We start from the raw sequence: 13,831 nt of genomic DNA, 5'->3' as shown, positions 1-13,831 counted from the left end.
CTAGAAATAAGCGGATTCATCACCTTAGCCTCAGCGTGAGCTTCGAAGCACATGCTCTGAACAGAACCTCCTGGACACAATGTATGGGGGAGGCCCATCGCCCGGCCAAGGCGTCCTTGAGACCCCAGGAGGGAGTCAGATTCCTGCTCCGAAGGGCCTGCAGGCCCTGGAGCACCCGGACCTCGGCTCCTGACAGCAAGCAGTGGATGTACCCATGCAGGGGATCCGCTGCCATTCCAAGGATCCCGCTGGCGTGCCACTCGGTTTTTCTCTGCAGATAACCTGGAAACTGGGAGATTTGTACAGATTTGAATGTTGACTTCATCAGCCCCGCCTCTCAAAAACTGCATGTACTTGAAATAAGAGTGAAAAACAATGGCATTGGAAGCCAGACTCCAGAAATCCACCAGAACGGACCTGTTAATGGGTTCTGGTGGCGGTGGAGATGAGAACATGCCTTTTTTCCTTCGAACATTGCAATAGGAGAAATGACACATGCGTAAGGAGCTCTTTTTCTCCCGCTCCTGAAAGGAACAAGGCCCACCTGACACTGGTCACTGGTGTTTCCCTATTCACAAAACGGGGATGGAAAAATCAGCCCCACCAGAGAAGAGCTAGGGTGCCTTGAGACTCCAGAGTCAGACACCCAGCAAGGTACAGAGAAGGCAGGAGAGGAGCACAGCTCAGTGCTTCCTGCTCAGCCCTCCCCATCTCCCTCCCCACTCCAGCCCTCACCATCTCCCTCCCTGCCCCCCTTCAGCCCTCTCCATTTCCCTCCTCTCCAACCCTGACCATCTCCCTCCCTCCTCCCTTCCAGCCCTCCCCATCTCCCTTCTCCCCTCCAGCCCTCCCCATCTCCCTCCCTCCTCCAGTCCTCCCCACTTCCCTCCTCTCCAGCCCTGACCATCTCCCTCCCTCCCCCCTTCAGCCCTCTCCATCTCCCTGCTCTCCAGCCCTGACCATCTCCCTTCGCCTCTCAAGCCCTCACCATAACCCACCTCTCCTCCAGCCCTCCCCATCTCCCTCCTCCCCTCCAGGCCTCCCCATCTTCCTCCTCTCTTCATCTCTTCCCATGTCCCTCCTCCCCTCCAGCCCTCACCATCTCTCTCCCCGCCCCCAGTTCTCACCATCTCCCTCCTCCCCTCCAGGTCTCCCCATCTCCCTCCTCCCTTCCAGCCCTCACCATCTCCCTCCTCCCCTCCAACCCTCACCATCTCCCTCCTCCTCTCCAGCTCTCACCATCTCTCTCCCTCCTCCAGCCCTCACCATCCCCCTCCTCCCCTCCAGCCCTCACCATCCCCCTCCTCCCCTCCAGCCCTCACCATCTCCCTCCTCCCCTCCAGCCCTCACCATCCCCCTCCAGCCTTCGCCTTTCCCCTCCTTCCTCTCCTTCAGGATCTGCTGGAACACTGGGCAGGCCAAAAGACAGCTGTATGTAATGGAGAGGTAAGTGTGTATCTCAGGTATCTGAAACCCCCATTGGTAATTGAGTGGAACAGTTCCTTTGAGCTCTGTGCACAGTGCCCTTGGTCCTGTTTCTGGGCTCTCTGATGGCCTCCTACAGGCCTCAGCTCTGCAGAACTTGATTTTATCTTTTACTTTATTTGTGCAGCTGACTCAGGAACAATGCAATTAAGTTAAACGCTGTGGACATTGGAGAATCTTCTGCACAGAGGGGTTTCAACGGAGTGCTGGTGAAGGTGAGGACTGGGGTTATATGTCTACGTGTTTGGATCAGGTGTGTATTTGGGGAAGGAGCTCAGACCACAGGTGCCTGAGTCAGCCCACCAGGGCTAAGTCCCAGCTCTGCCACTGAGTCCGTGAGCCCATGGGCCCATCTCCCTGTGGAGCTAAGGAAGGCACACCTGTGCCCATCTTTTTATGGGAGCTCAGAAATACCCCGTGGAAGTGCGGAGGTTGCATCCAGAATGTGACAGTGTGGGCGCACGCGGGGCATGAGCCTGGACCCCACCTCGCCCTCGTCTGCACGGGGAAAGGAGGCACGGAGAAAGCAATGGCAGGGCCTGCGAGGAGAGCCTGATGGAACCCAGCCCCGCCATCGCAGTGGCCCTGAAGCCCCTGGCTGTGGCCAGGCAAGGAAGGCAGGAGCAGCGGTCTTTCGTCCTGCTTTGTGGTCTTTGGGGCCGACTGCAGTCTGTGGCACATGTGGGGCGAGGCAATGGATGATGTGCCATGAGGGAGGCTCCATCTAGGACATTCCCTTCAGACACAGTGGGTGGTGGCAGCCGCAGGGCCCGGCAGGACTGAGGTCATTGTTGGCAGGTGCCCCACACCTGCAGGGGGCAGTGACTGACATGAGGCAGGAGCGCCTTATGTCAACCTTGATGGCGTCATTCATTTGAGATCAAATTCCAGTTAATGCTATTGTATTTACACACATCGCACACTGCTGCTGAGGGATGCGTGGGCACCTTTCCCTTGTGCCGTCCAGGAAGGGCTAATGATTGGAAGGAAAACGTCAGCCCTTCTCAAGCAGCAAAATAACAGCACCTTCTGTTTCCCCTGAATCCACATGAGTGTGGTGCTGTGGAAGAGGTCGCTGGCTGGTGTTGAGGGTGCCTCCGTGCCAGGGAGCACTCAAAGCTACAGACATTCACCTGTGAATGGTCATGGACCTGACCGGCTGTTTTCTCTGCATTTCTCCCCTGGCTAAAGATGCGTGGCTGGGTAAAGTGATTCTCAGACTTGACCTCTTGCTGCCCTGCTCCCACCCTGGAATGGAGCAGGTGCCAGATGGACACGGCTGCAGGTGCTGTGGGAGGTGAGTCGTGCAGCCACAGGGGAAAACGTTTCAGGATCCAGTGTCCGTCCTTCAAAGTTGCTTCTAACAAGGAAACCGCTGCCTAATCACCGGTACCTGTCAAATTGGAATCTCAGGTATGAAAATTTCCCAAGGACCCACCTAATCCAGGTTCCTTTCCCTAAAGCAAATAGGGGGGCAAATATAGTCAAAGCCTCACACCATTCCCTTAAGTTTTTTAAACCAAGACTCCTCTAATCAGCTCAATATAAAAAGAATGATTTTCAGAAAACTTCCTATTAATTCAAAAGTTAGAGCAGGTAGATCCCCAGTGACTGGCACGAATTAGCTGTCCGTTAACCATTATAGAAATGCAACTGAAAATCATGATTAAAAAGGGGGATTGTGTCACTTAACTCAATGTCCACCAGTTATATCTATGTTGCAAAAAAAATAGGATTTCATCCTTTTTTATGGCTGAATAGTATTCCACTGGGTATACAGACCACATGTTTTTTGTTCATTCATCTGTTGCATGGTAGGGTGACTATAGTTAATAATATTGTGTTGTACGTTTCAAAATAACTAGAAGAGAGGATTTTGGATATTCACGCCACAAAGACATAATAAATGTTTGAGATGATGCATAAGCTAATTATCCTGATTGATCATTACACAACGTTTGCATGGATTGAAGCATCACACTGTACCCCATAAATAAGTACAATGATTATGTGTCAATTAAAAATAAAATAGAGCTTAAAGAAGAAGAGGGCTGGAGCGCAGTGGTGTGCACAGGTGGTCTGCCCGGGCCACAGTGCTGATGGCATTCCCCGGGCCCTCCCAGACTCTGAGAGTGAATGCCGGCTCATTGGATCTGCAGCCAACACACCGTGGCCCTTACTGATTTTTGTTGCAACACCCATTCAGTCACTGAAGCATTCACTCATTCATTGATTCAAATAGCCATCATATATATTAAACTTCCCTTTTTTGTGCAAGTTCAATTTGACTTCTGGCCTCTAGACTAGACCATTGCTCAGCAGCCTGGAGACCCTGTTCCATTCTTTGGAAACGTTTAATGAACATTTATTTAACAAATATTTGATGAAACCATACCAAGATCTCATTTTTCATCTATCAGATACAAATTTAAACACATGAAACATATTCTGTTTGCTCACACATTGCTTATGGCAAAATGGCACAACCACCGTGGAGTGAATGAGGCAGGTTCTTGGAAAATCCCATGCCCTGTTTCTAAGAATCTGTTTCGAAGATAGACTGGCAAAAATAAAAGTGCCATAGGCATGGCTTATTTGTCACACTATCTGTAACAGCAAAACACTAAAAGCAGAACAAAAAGCCAAAACAAAGAACCCACACCTGTAAACCACCCTCATATCCATCAGGAGGGGACGTGTGAAGACGCTGTATTTATTCACACATTGGACACAGTGGAGGATGCCCAATCTGCTGCCATTTACACGAGAGGGGAGGCAGCTATGCAGACCGATGCAGATATATTTGTTTTATACTAAAAACCCAGTGAAAGAATTAAACCATAACGTAGAATTTCAAGGTGATTACTTACAGGGGGTGGTGGAAATAGGGTAGAGAGGTCGAAAGCAGAAGCTGGACTTCTCTCAGAACACCCTGCTGTGTAGACAGGGCTGGGAATGGGCGAGGTTTCCGGAGGCCCCACTCATTCTCAGGCCAGCAGGGACACAGCCTGCGAGCCCAGCCGCGCCTCCTCAAATCAAAAACTACATCCGTTATTTGACCTTGGAACTATGTAAAGATTGTGCATAATTATCAAACATGATTAAGTTTTAAAAGTCCTAAAAATCAAAAGCAAAGTGAAACAGATGAACATGTGTACGTATTGAGTTAGTCACCACCACACACAGAGAGAAGGCCTTTTCCAGTGACTTTAACAGTCAGTAATTTAACTGAGGCATCCCTACTGGGATATATTCTAAGGACAAAAAGAATTGCAACAGAATCTTAAACAGTGTCTTTAAGTGATCATATTGTTGGTGGTAGTGTAGGTACTACATCTCCGAGGTTCTGTGTGTGTGTGTGTGTGTGAATGAGTGTTTTACTTTTAGAGATGCGTACCATAACGTTGATGGATGAAACAATACTGTGTGAGGTTTTATTTAAAATAACACAGGAGGCTTTGGAGCAGAATTAGGTAGGAGTCGAAGGAGGCGGCTATAAGATGGTAATTATGACGCTGGGTGATGAGTATGCGTGAATTTTTTTGTACTTTTCTCTCTACTTTTGGTCATGCCTGCTTTTTCTGTAATAAACATTAAAGACACTTGTTGAGGGTCATCCTGTCCGAGTGCTGGTCTGGGATGCAAGGCTTTTATTTCAACCAGCGTTTCTGACTCTAGACTCACACGGCGTAAATGTCTCCGCCTCACACCCATGCCCAGCCGTGCTGTCTGCGTGGTGCCTCTGTGTACACTGGGGGTCCCTGCACTCAACCCCACAGGCTCACACCCGCCACTGCCCACCTCAGGCGCCCAAGAACCTGCCCAGATCACCCACTGTAAGCAACAGGAACCGAGCTAGTAGCATCACTTTCTTCCTTATCAAGTAACTAATCAGCAGCCGTGGCACTGCTAGGAACTTAGCACAATGTCAAGCCCAGCCGGAGAACTAATCGAGGTGTGGCCCTGACTGTCTGCGTGAGTAAGCAGTGGCCAGGCTCCCAGACCTTCTCCTAGGCCATCCGTGCGCTTCCTTGTAAAATCCAGTTTTACCAAAAATCCCTGCAAAGTCAGTTTAGCAAGGACTCCACCCTCGATGTCTGAGATGTCTCCTGGGCCTCCTCTGCCTCCACCATTCCCAGTGATATCAGCACTCCGCCTGCCCCCTGACTGCACCCCAACTGCTCCCCACCTGCACCCCGCCTGCCCCATGCCTGCACCCCACCTGCCCCCTGCCTGCACCCCACCTGCACCCCACCTGCCCCATGCCTGCACCCCACCTGCCCCCTGCCTGCACCCCGCCTGCCCTCTGCCTGCACCCCACCTGCACCCCACCTGCCCCATGCCTGCACCCCACCTGCCCCCTGCCTGCACCCCGCCTGCCCCCTGCCTGCACCCCACCTGCACCCTGCCTGCCCACTGCCTGCCCACTGCCTGCACTCCTCCTGTCCCCTGCCTGCCCCCTGACTGTATCCCAACTGCCCCTGCCTGCACCCCGCCTGCACCTCACCTGTCCCCTGCCTGCACCTCACCTGCACCCCACCCACACCCCGCCTGCCCCCTGCCTGCACCCTGCCTGCCCCCTGCCTGCACCCCACCTGCACCCTGCCTGCCTTCCACAGGAACCCCACTAGGTCTCCTTCATCTCCGACGCTCCCTCTTAGTCATCTTCCAGATGCTGCAGGGGACCCGGCTCTGGGGTCTTCCCACCAATACTGCTTCTCCCCGTGCTGTTCTTTGGAGCCAGCTTAGTGCGTCCCTGTGTTCTCAGACCAGGGCCTCCCGGGTACATCATTCAGCAACTGGCTCAGTTAAAACAAGAAAGGAGAAGCTGCCATGGGCTCCCTCACTCAGGGCCATCCATTCTCATGCACAGACGAGACAGGGGATGCCCCCGGGAGCCCGTGGAAGGTGGCAACGCCAGGCCTTGGAGAGGCAGGAGGCCGGACTCGACCCCAGAGGCGGGGACCCGGACTCTGGACTGGACTGAGGTCTGGCTGAAATAGGGAAGAGGCAAGAGCACCTCTCCACAGGACGTGCCCACCCATCCCATGTCAGTTTACCATCGCCACGGCAACACCAGGACCACTCCCAAGTTACCATTCTTCTTCTAGACATTTCTGCGTAATCTGCCCCTAATTTGCAGTCATTAAAAGCCCCACTTTAGGGTCTGCCTGCCCTGCGCCCCCGCGACCCATATGCACTCTGGACCCTGAAATTTACCCAAAGGTAAATGCTTATGATATCAAAACTGGATGGATCTCCTACACCATGTTATATATTAGGGGGAACCATAGTGAGTAACCACCACATTTTAGAGCAGAGGAAGCGGAACCTAAATTTAAATAAGTTAAGGAGACGTAGGAGGTGCTGTAACAAACTGAGTGACTTCCACAGCAGCGTTTGATTCTCTCCAAGCTCCGGAGGCCCCCAAGTGCACCAAGTGCAAGACCAGGGTGTGGGCACGACCCGCTCCTGTGGGGCCTCCGAGGGTCTGTCCCAGCCTCTCCCAGCTCCCGGCTTCTCCGAGGGTCTGTCCCAGCCTCTCCCAGCTCCCGGCTCCTGTGGGGCCTCCGAGGGTCTGTCCCAGTCTCTCCCAGCTCCCGGCTCCTCCGAGGGTCTGCCCCAGCCTCCCCCAGCTCCCAGCTCCTGTGGGGCCTCCAAGGGTCCACCCCAGCCTCTCCCAGCTCCTGGAGCTGCCTGCTGTCCTTGGTGGTCCCTGGCTCGTAGCTGCACCCCTGCAACCTCTGCCTCCCACATCACATGGTTTTCTCCTCTGTGTCCAATTTCCTCTTTGTATGAATTCACCAGTTATATTGAATTAGGGCCCATCCTACTCCACTATGACCGCATCTCCATGAATCACCTCTGCAGCAATCCTATGCCCAAATACACTTCCCGCCTTATCCCCAGGTTCTGCATTTATGGATGCAACCAGCTGCAGATCGAACATACTAACAACAATAAAAATAATACAGATAAAAAATTAACACAACGCAACAACTATTTACACATCACGTACACTGTATTAGGTACTGTAAGTAATCCAGAGCTGATTTAAAGCACACAGGAGGAGGCGCACAGGTTATATGGAAAACCATGCCATTCTATACAAGGGACTTGGGCATCCATGGGTTTACACCTGAGGGGTTCCTTGAACCAGTCTCCCTCGAGTGCCAGGGAAGAACTGTGAAGCCTCATTCTGAGCTGCCTGGGCTCGGACTTCAACTGTGAATTTTAGAGGGACGCAGTCCAGCCTGGGAAAGGAAGTTACAGATGGAGACGCCACCGGGAGGTGTTCGGCGAAGCTGGGATGGGAATTAAGCTGCAGAGTGTAACATTTCTTTGGGTGAGGGCGCCAGACAAGAACCTCTGAATTGGCACGCAGGGCTGTCGGTGTCGGTGAGACTTACACGTTTATAGTGAGAATTCTTCCCAGAAAGGGTGACCAATAACACTGAAAAAAATAACATAACCATGGCTTTCCTTGGAGTATTTAAAAATATTCTTTGTCCATTTACGATGACCCGGAATTTCACACCATCTGCTGGACGTGAAATGAAACCCAGAAAGTGAAAGGGGAAGAGACGACGGTCTGCAGGCTTCAGGGCCCAGCCGCGGGCCCAGGTCCATGTGGCTGCCGCCTTCCTCTTCCGTGCTGTGCGTAGCCTCCTCTTCTCTGACCGCTACCCCGCACCCCCTCTCATTTCCTCCCTACTTTCCATGGGGTCTCACTTTATTTGGATGACTTTCTGGGGAAGTTGGGTGGGTACCCAAAAACAGAGGCATTTTCAGCATGGAAAAAGCCCTTAAAACTAACACTTCAGTTCATTTGAATAAAAAAATCCCCAAAGATATCAAAGGCTCTGAAATGATATCATCTACCTAAATATGACGCTTAGAAAATCTGTGGGGATGATGCCTAGAAGCCCTCTAGAAACGCCGCTGTGGACAAGGGCACCCCAACTGTACTGGTGAAAAGTCAGCACAAAAGTAGATTAACGAGCAAGAGAGTGAGGAATTAATGCCTTTCTTGCTATGTTTCACAGCACACTTAATTGCCCTTCAAATTCTTCCTTCACAGCCATCAGTCTGTAAGCTGGATCTGGGAGGCTTTATTTCTGGAGACTTCTGCTTTCTTTGGAAGGCAGGCTCAAACCTGATCCTCTATACAACCGTCCCGAGTTAAATCTGGCCAGTCTGAAAAGCCAGCCATGCTGGCGAGTGCATGAAAATCCTGCTTCAAAGGCAGAGAGCCGGGCTCCACGTGACATTCCACACCTTCCTCAGGGCGGCTTCTCCTTCTCCCTGGCCTCGTACCCTAGAACTTAAAGTATAATAAAAAAAAAAAAAATAAAAAAGGAAGAAAACATGCATCATCAAGGAAAGAAACATCTAGTTTGTCTAATTCTATTGTTTATCTTTATTTTTCTATTTTTCTCTGTCCCTGAATTTTAAAACTTGTTTTCCCGTGTATAGATAGCAGCTCTGAACACTGAAATTCTGAGATCCTGTTGAGAAAGATAACCAGTAAAAAAACCAACAGGAAGCTTCCGTAGCAAAATGTTAAGGGTGCATTTTTCGGTTTCATTCAGTATTTCTAGTCTCTTTAACAGTAAGCCTAAGAAATTACCTCCTGCAATAGAAGTAGCATTGATAAAAAAATAATGTTTGCAACTTCTCCTGAGTTTGAAGAAGTACAAGAAAATTTAATGTGGATGAATACAATTCCTGAATCTTTTTTTAAAAAGGAAAACTGTTCATGATGATATATTTGCAAAACCTTCCAAAAATGAGTTTTGTTAGAGAATAATACACTCCTGTACTCTGTGTTTTAAGTTTCATAAAACAAGGCATAAAATTTTAAAGATTATTTTAGAGGTTTTCCGGAAAATATGCGAGATAATTGCCTTTCTCCTACGCAAAACTAAGCTCACCGCCTTGTGCTTTTTGTGACAAATTATAAGTAATAGAACAAAGCCTTCAAAACTGCCATTGTAGCAGAAGAGCGTTTGGAACAAGAACGGAGACTATGGGTGGGAATAGTGGTTTTAGTTTTAAAACTATTTACACACAGAAATTTTATTAAAATCTGCTTTTTTCTCATACAAAATAAAAGTGTGAACCGGCAATCTGTCAGGTGCGTCCTGCTCCGCCAGCAGGCATCTGGAAGAAATCACCTCGCCTTTCGTCACTCAATTCCTCTCTAAATTGTACCTGTAAGCAGACTAGAATTATGCTGTTTATTGGCAACACAAAGAGTGCTCGGTGGAAACAGAACTTGCCCGCAGCAGCCACTTTCCGTAAGGAAGCTCGGCGGATCTTCCAGCCACTCCTGGTGCAGAGTGCATGTCGATCACCCATTATCTGTCCCACAGACACGGGGGACATGATTATTCTCCTGAGGAACCCAGGGCCATGGCTGCATTCTTATTTTTAAAGTAAAGTGACTTACAGTTAATTTTTTAAAACACCTTTTTATTTTAAGGGGAGAAAAGGACATTTTGCTCTCACAACAGAGAGTGACCTTTTGTTGTCTGAAAGCTCTGTATTAAATCATCTGAAGCTCCTATTTATTTATTAATTTGGGGATTGTCATTGGTACTGTTCTGCCTTGACAAGGATTTTTTAAAATTAGTATTCCAAATAAATGAACGCAAACACACGAATTAGTTATTTGAACTTAAAACATGTGTTCTTATGAAGTAGAAACTTCACAAAATAAATTCACACTGTGTTGCAGTTTCTCTTTTCCAAACTTCAGTGTTACCAAATGTTGTTTTCCTCAGGTTATTTTCGGAAACGCTTTTCATTATTCTAGGAAACCTGATGAGCTTGTGTGTTCCGGCACTTCCTCGGGGGGATGGTGAGGGCGGCCTCAAGGTGCTTAGAGGATGAGAGAGACCCCCTTCCCTCTGGGGGTGCACTTTCTCAGGTTGGACAGATAGTTCATTCATGGCTCTTAATACTTCCTTGAACTTTCTTTATTGCAAATCAGATGCGACTGCTGAACGAATCTCGACTCCCGCTGGAAGGCTTGGTGCCTCATTCCTTTGAAACAACAGGTCACTTCTCAACTATGATTTGGCTTTAACCTGAAATGATCTTTGTGCATTGTGAAGACTTGCTTCCCGCCGGACTTCCAGCTCTGATTTCCCCTCCGCAGAGCAGGGTTCAGCGCATAGCCACTTTCTTCCCACACACACAAGAAAATGAAACACACTTCTGCGCTCAGGAAAAGCACCCTTCCTGCCCTTGTGTGGACGATTCGGGAGCAGAACCTATTGTCTCGGTTTGCAAAGCACAAAGGAGGTCACCGATGGATCGCATCAGGGTGGAGGTGTGCCCCAGATGAGGTCAGAATATTTGCAGCAGAAGAATGGCAGCTCTCCCTGGCCAGGAGCGGGCCTGCCGCTTCTGTGCTCCTGACTCCTCCCCACATTCTTCTGGTCCGGTTCCCACAGACAGACAGGGCGCGGGAGGTCAGAGTGGACGGAACAAAGGGGACCCCCTGCGGCGAGGCCTTGCTGGGCTGTCAGCACCAGTAATTCATGAGCGCACCTTTCATCTCCATGAGGATCCGTGAGGGGTTAAACAGAGACCCATTTTACAGCTGACAAGATTGAAGGGGCTAAGGAGCGGGAGGGAGGCAAAACACCCTCAAATTTATAGTATTCCAACCACCTGCTAAAAATAGATCCGTGCAGGTTCTCCTTTCATTTCTCCCCACATAATGGGATCTGTGTTTCAGAGGCAGCATAATAAACAGGCAATGCACGGTCCGGGGGTATTTACACATTGTGTGGTTAGAGAAGGAGAGAGGAAGAACCGGTGGAAACAGAAAAAAATGATGCAAAACGGCAGCTCCAGCTCCTGGAGGGCACGGGGCTTTGGACAGCTCACCCACAGCTTGGAGGCCAGCTGCGCATCTGAGCCTCGCCACAGCCAAGCAGAAAGGAAGACCTTACAAAGCACGAATGTGGAAATGGAGTGCGCACTGCAACATCTGACAGCGTGCACGTGTGTGCGTGTGTGAGTTGTGTGTGTGCGTGTGCCGTGTCGACAGGAGGAAGAGCAGTACACAGGGAAGGAGCCACATGTGGCTTTTGAGAGATTTCATTTGTAACAGGGCTTCCCCAGCGACTCCTAATGTCTGTTCTGAAACCATCAAATGAGTTTAACACACGTTTAAACTGATGAAGGACATTATGTCTCCAAAATAATTCCATCGAATTTTATTTTAATCAATAGGGCCATCACCTTCTGTGAGGGGGATTTTCTCAGTATTTCTGGGTGGTATTTTAAAGGAAGTTGAAGAAGGTGGTCTCCCAGTGCAGCAACATTTGTAAAAGAAAGGAAGCCGCAGGGCATAGTGTGTGCATGTGTGTTTGTGTGTGCACACATGTGTGCCCATTTGTGCATGCATGTGTATGTGTGCACTAGTGCATGCCCATGTGTGTGCTGTGCATATGCAGGTGTGCACTTATGTGTGTGTGTGTTGTGCATGCACATGTATGTTGCCTTGTGGGGGCACATGCGATTGTGTGCATGCATGCGTGTTTGTGCTTGTGCATATATGTGTGTGCACATGTGTATGTGTGTGCGCTTGTGTGTTGTGCATGCACATGTATGTATGGGTGCACATGTGTGTTTGTGTGTATATATGTACATGTGCTTGTGTGCATGTATGCATGTGCATATGTGTGCGTGTGCTTATGTACATGTGTCTGTGTTTGTGTGTGTTTTAGCTGTTAGTTTAACCCAGGGCAGGGTGGAGGTCCCCTCACTCACACGTAGATTTGGACTTGCCCTTGGCATGCCCCACGGGGCTGTGCGGAATCCCAATCCTTGGTGTGGTGTGTTCAGCAGCTCCGCGGGTGCTGCCTGGGGGCATGGTCCCCTAAGGAAAGTGTGCTCAGGGCCTGACAGCTCTGTTGCTCACGGGGGCGTTTGTCCATCACTGACTCCGAATTTGCTGAGTTTTCAGAGCAGCTGCACAGCCCTGGCAGGCGCTTCCCCAGGACGTCGCCGCTCCCCTGAGCCTCAGGACTTCACTGCACAAAGCCCCTGTTTTCTGCCTGCTACGTCTTCACGTTGGGGACACTGCTGATAAAACGACAGAGGACAAGCATTGTGCTTCCTGTCTTCTTGGCAGAAAGGACTGGACAAGGAGGCCAGCAGGAGGGACCCACTTGCTCTTCCTGCTGGCAGTGATTTCTCTCAAGTGCGCGGATCTTCACCCATTCCGTTCCCAGAGGCCTCTCTGCGATCCCTTCCATGGGAGCCCACTCCTGCTCAGCCTGCATAGCTACTTCCATTTCTTCTGGAAGGCCCCACAGCCTTCGCGAAGCGACACTAGGCACACAGTGGGCTTTTTGGTGTGGATACACAGGCATGTGTTAAGGATGCTTGGTCAGCAGGGAAGCTAAGGAAAAAGTTGAGCAGAGATATTTGGGACGGAAGCTCTAGGATGAATGGCGACCCCCACACCCGGCTCTGCCACGGGGTCCTTGGGGCCAGGTGGGCCCGGCTCCAGCAGGGCAGGCCCCTCGGGTCCTTTGTGCTGCAGCAAAGCTCCTGCCTGCAGTGGAGGCTGTGGGAGGTGGCACCTTCTCCACACCGCCCCACCCCTTTGTCATCCATGGAATCCTCGCTGGTTGCTTAGAGAGGAGGATTTTTAGGGGTGAGTGCCCAGGGCTCAGATGTGGGAGCTGCGGAGTGAAGATCAAAGGCACCCCTGTGGTCCGCGCATCCCGTGTGAGTGGCGGCCGGTGGACAGCCAGCCTGTGAGTGGAAGCCCTGCCTCTGTGTCCCTTCGCAGTTCAGAGTCTCGAGGACCGCCCGAGACCCAGGCTAATGCTGCTGAGGCCAGGGAGCTTTGAGGACAGTGTGTTTCCAGCAGCTCAGCTTTCCCTGTGCCAGGTGGGATGGGGGAATGGAGATGGACGTGCTGGGTGGGTGAGGGACAGCAATCCGGACAAGCCCCCACTTCACCCTTCAGTGTCCCCTCCAGAAGCCAAGCCAACTGTCACTAAGACGCCACTGCGTCACACGCCCAGCTTGCGGAGGTGCCACCTGGCTGCGGATTTGAGCAATGTGACGGTCCTCTGGACACTGGAGCATGGCACACCACGGTGGTCTCCGCTTGCCCCTTCCCCTTCATGCCGACGCAAAGAAACGCATCTCTGCATAGACACCCCTCCTTAGAAGCATCCAGAGCTCCTGAGCACTGGCTCACGCTCCCCTGGCCTGGCATCTGCAGCTGAGCTCATCCACCAAGACCCTCAGGGACTCATGGTCCCTTTGGGGCAGCCCCTCCCCAGAAGCCTGCCCTGGGTCTCTTTCACGG

General features: G+C 50.9%; 1 long non-coding RNA gene across 1 annotated transcript; it reads left to right on the top strand.

The window, feature by feature from the left end:
• Positions 1–2,413: 2,413 nt before the first annotated feature.
• On the top strand, positions 2,414–11,264 carry LOC107967997 (uncharacterized). The gene is made up of 2 exons (XR_001708878.4): positions 2,414–2,898; positions 10,481–11,264. It is a non-coding gene; the product is annotated as an uncharacterized LOC107967997 (long non-coding RNA).
• Positions 11,265–13,831: the final 2,567 nt, after the last annotated feature.

This window comes from Pan troglodytes, chromosome 14 (assembly GCF_028858775.2).
Source record: "Pan troglodytes isolate AG18354 chromosome 14, NHGRI_mPanTro3-v2.0_pri, whole genome shotgun sequence".
Taxonomy (NCBI): Eukaryota; Metazoa; Chordata; class Mammalia; order Primates; family Hominidae; genus Pan; species Pan troglodytes.
The sequence above is the reverse complement of the archived record's forward strand: the minus strand, read 5'-3'. Positions and strand labels throughout refer to the sequence as shown.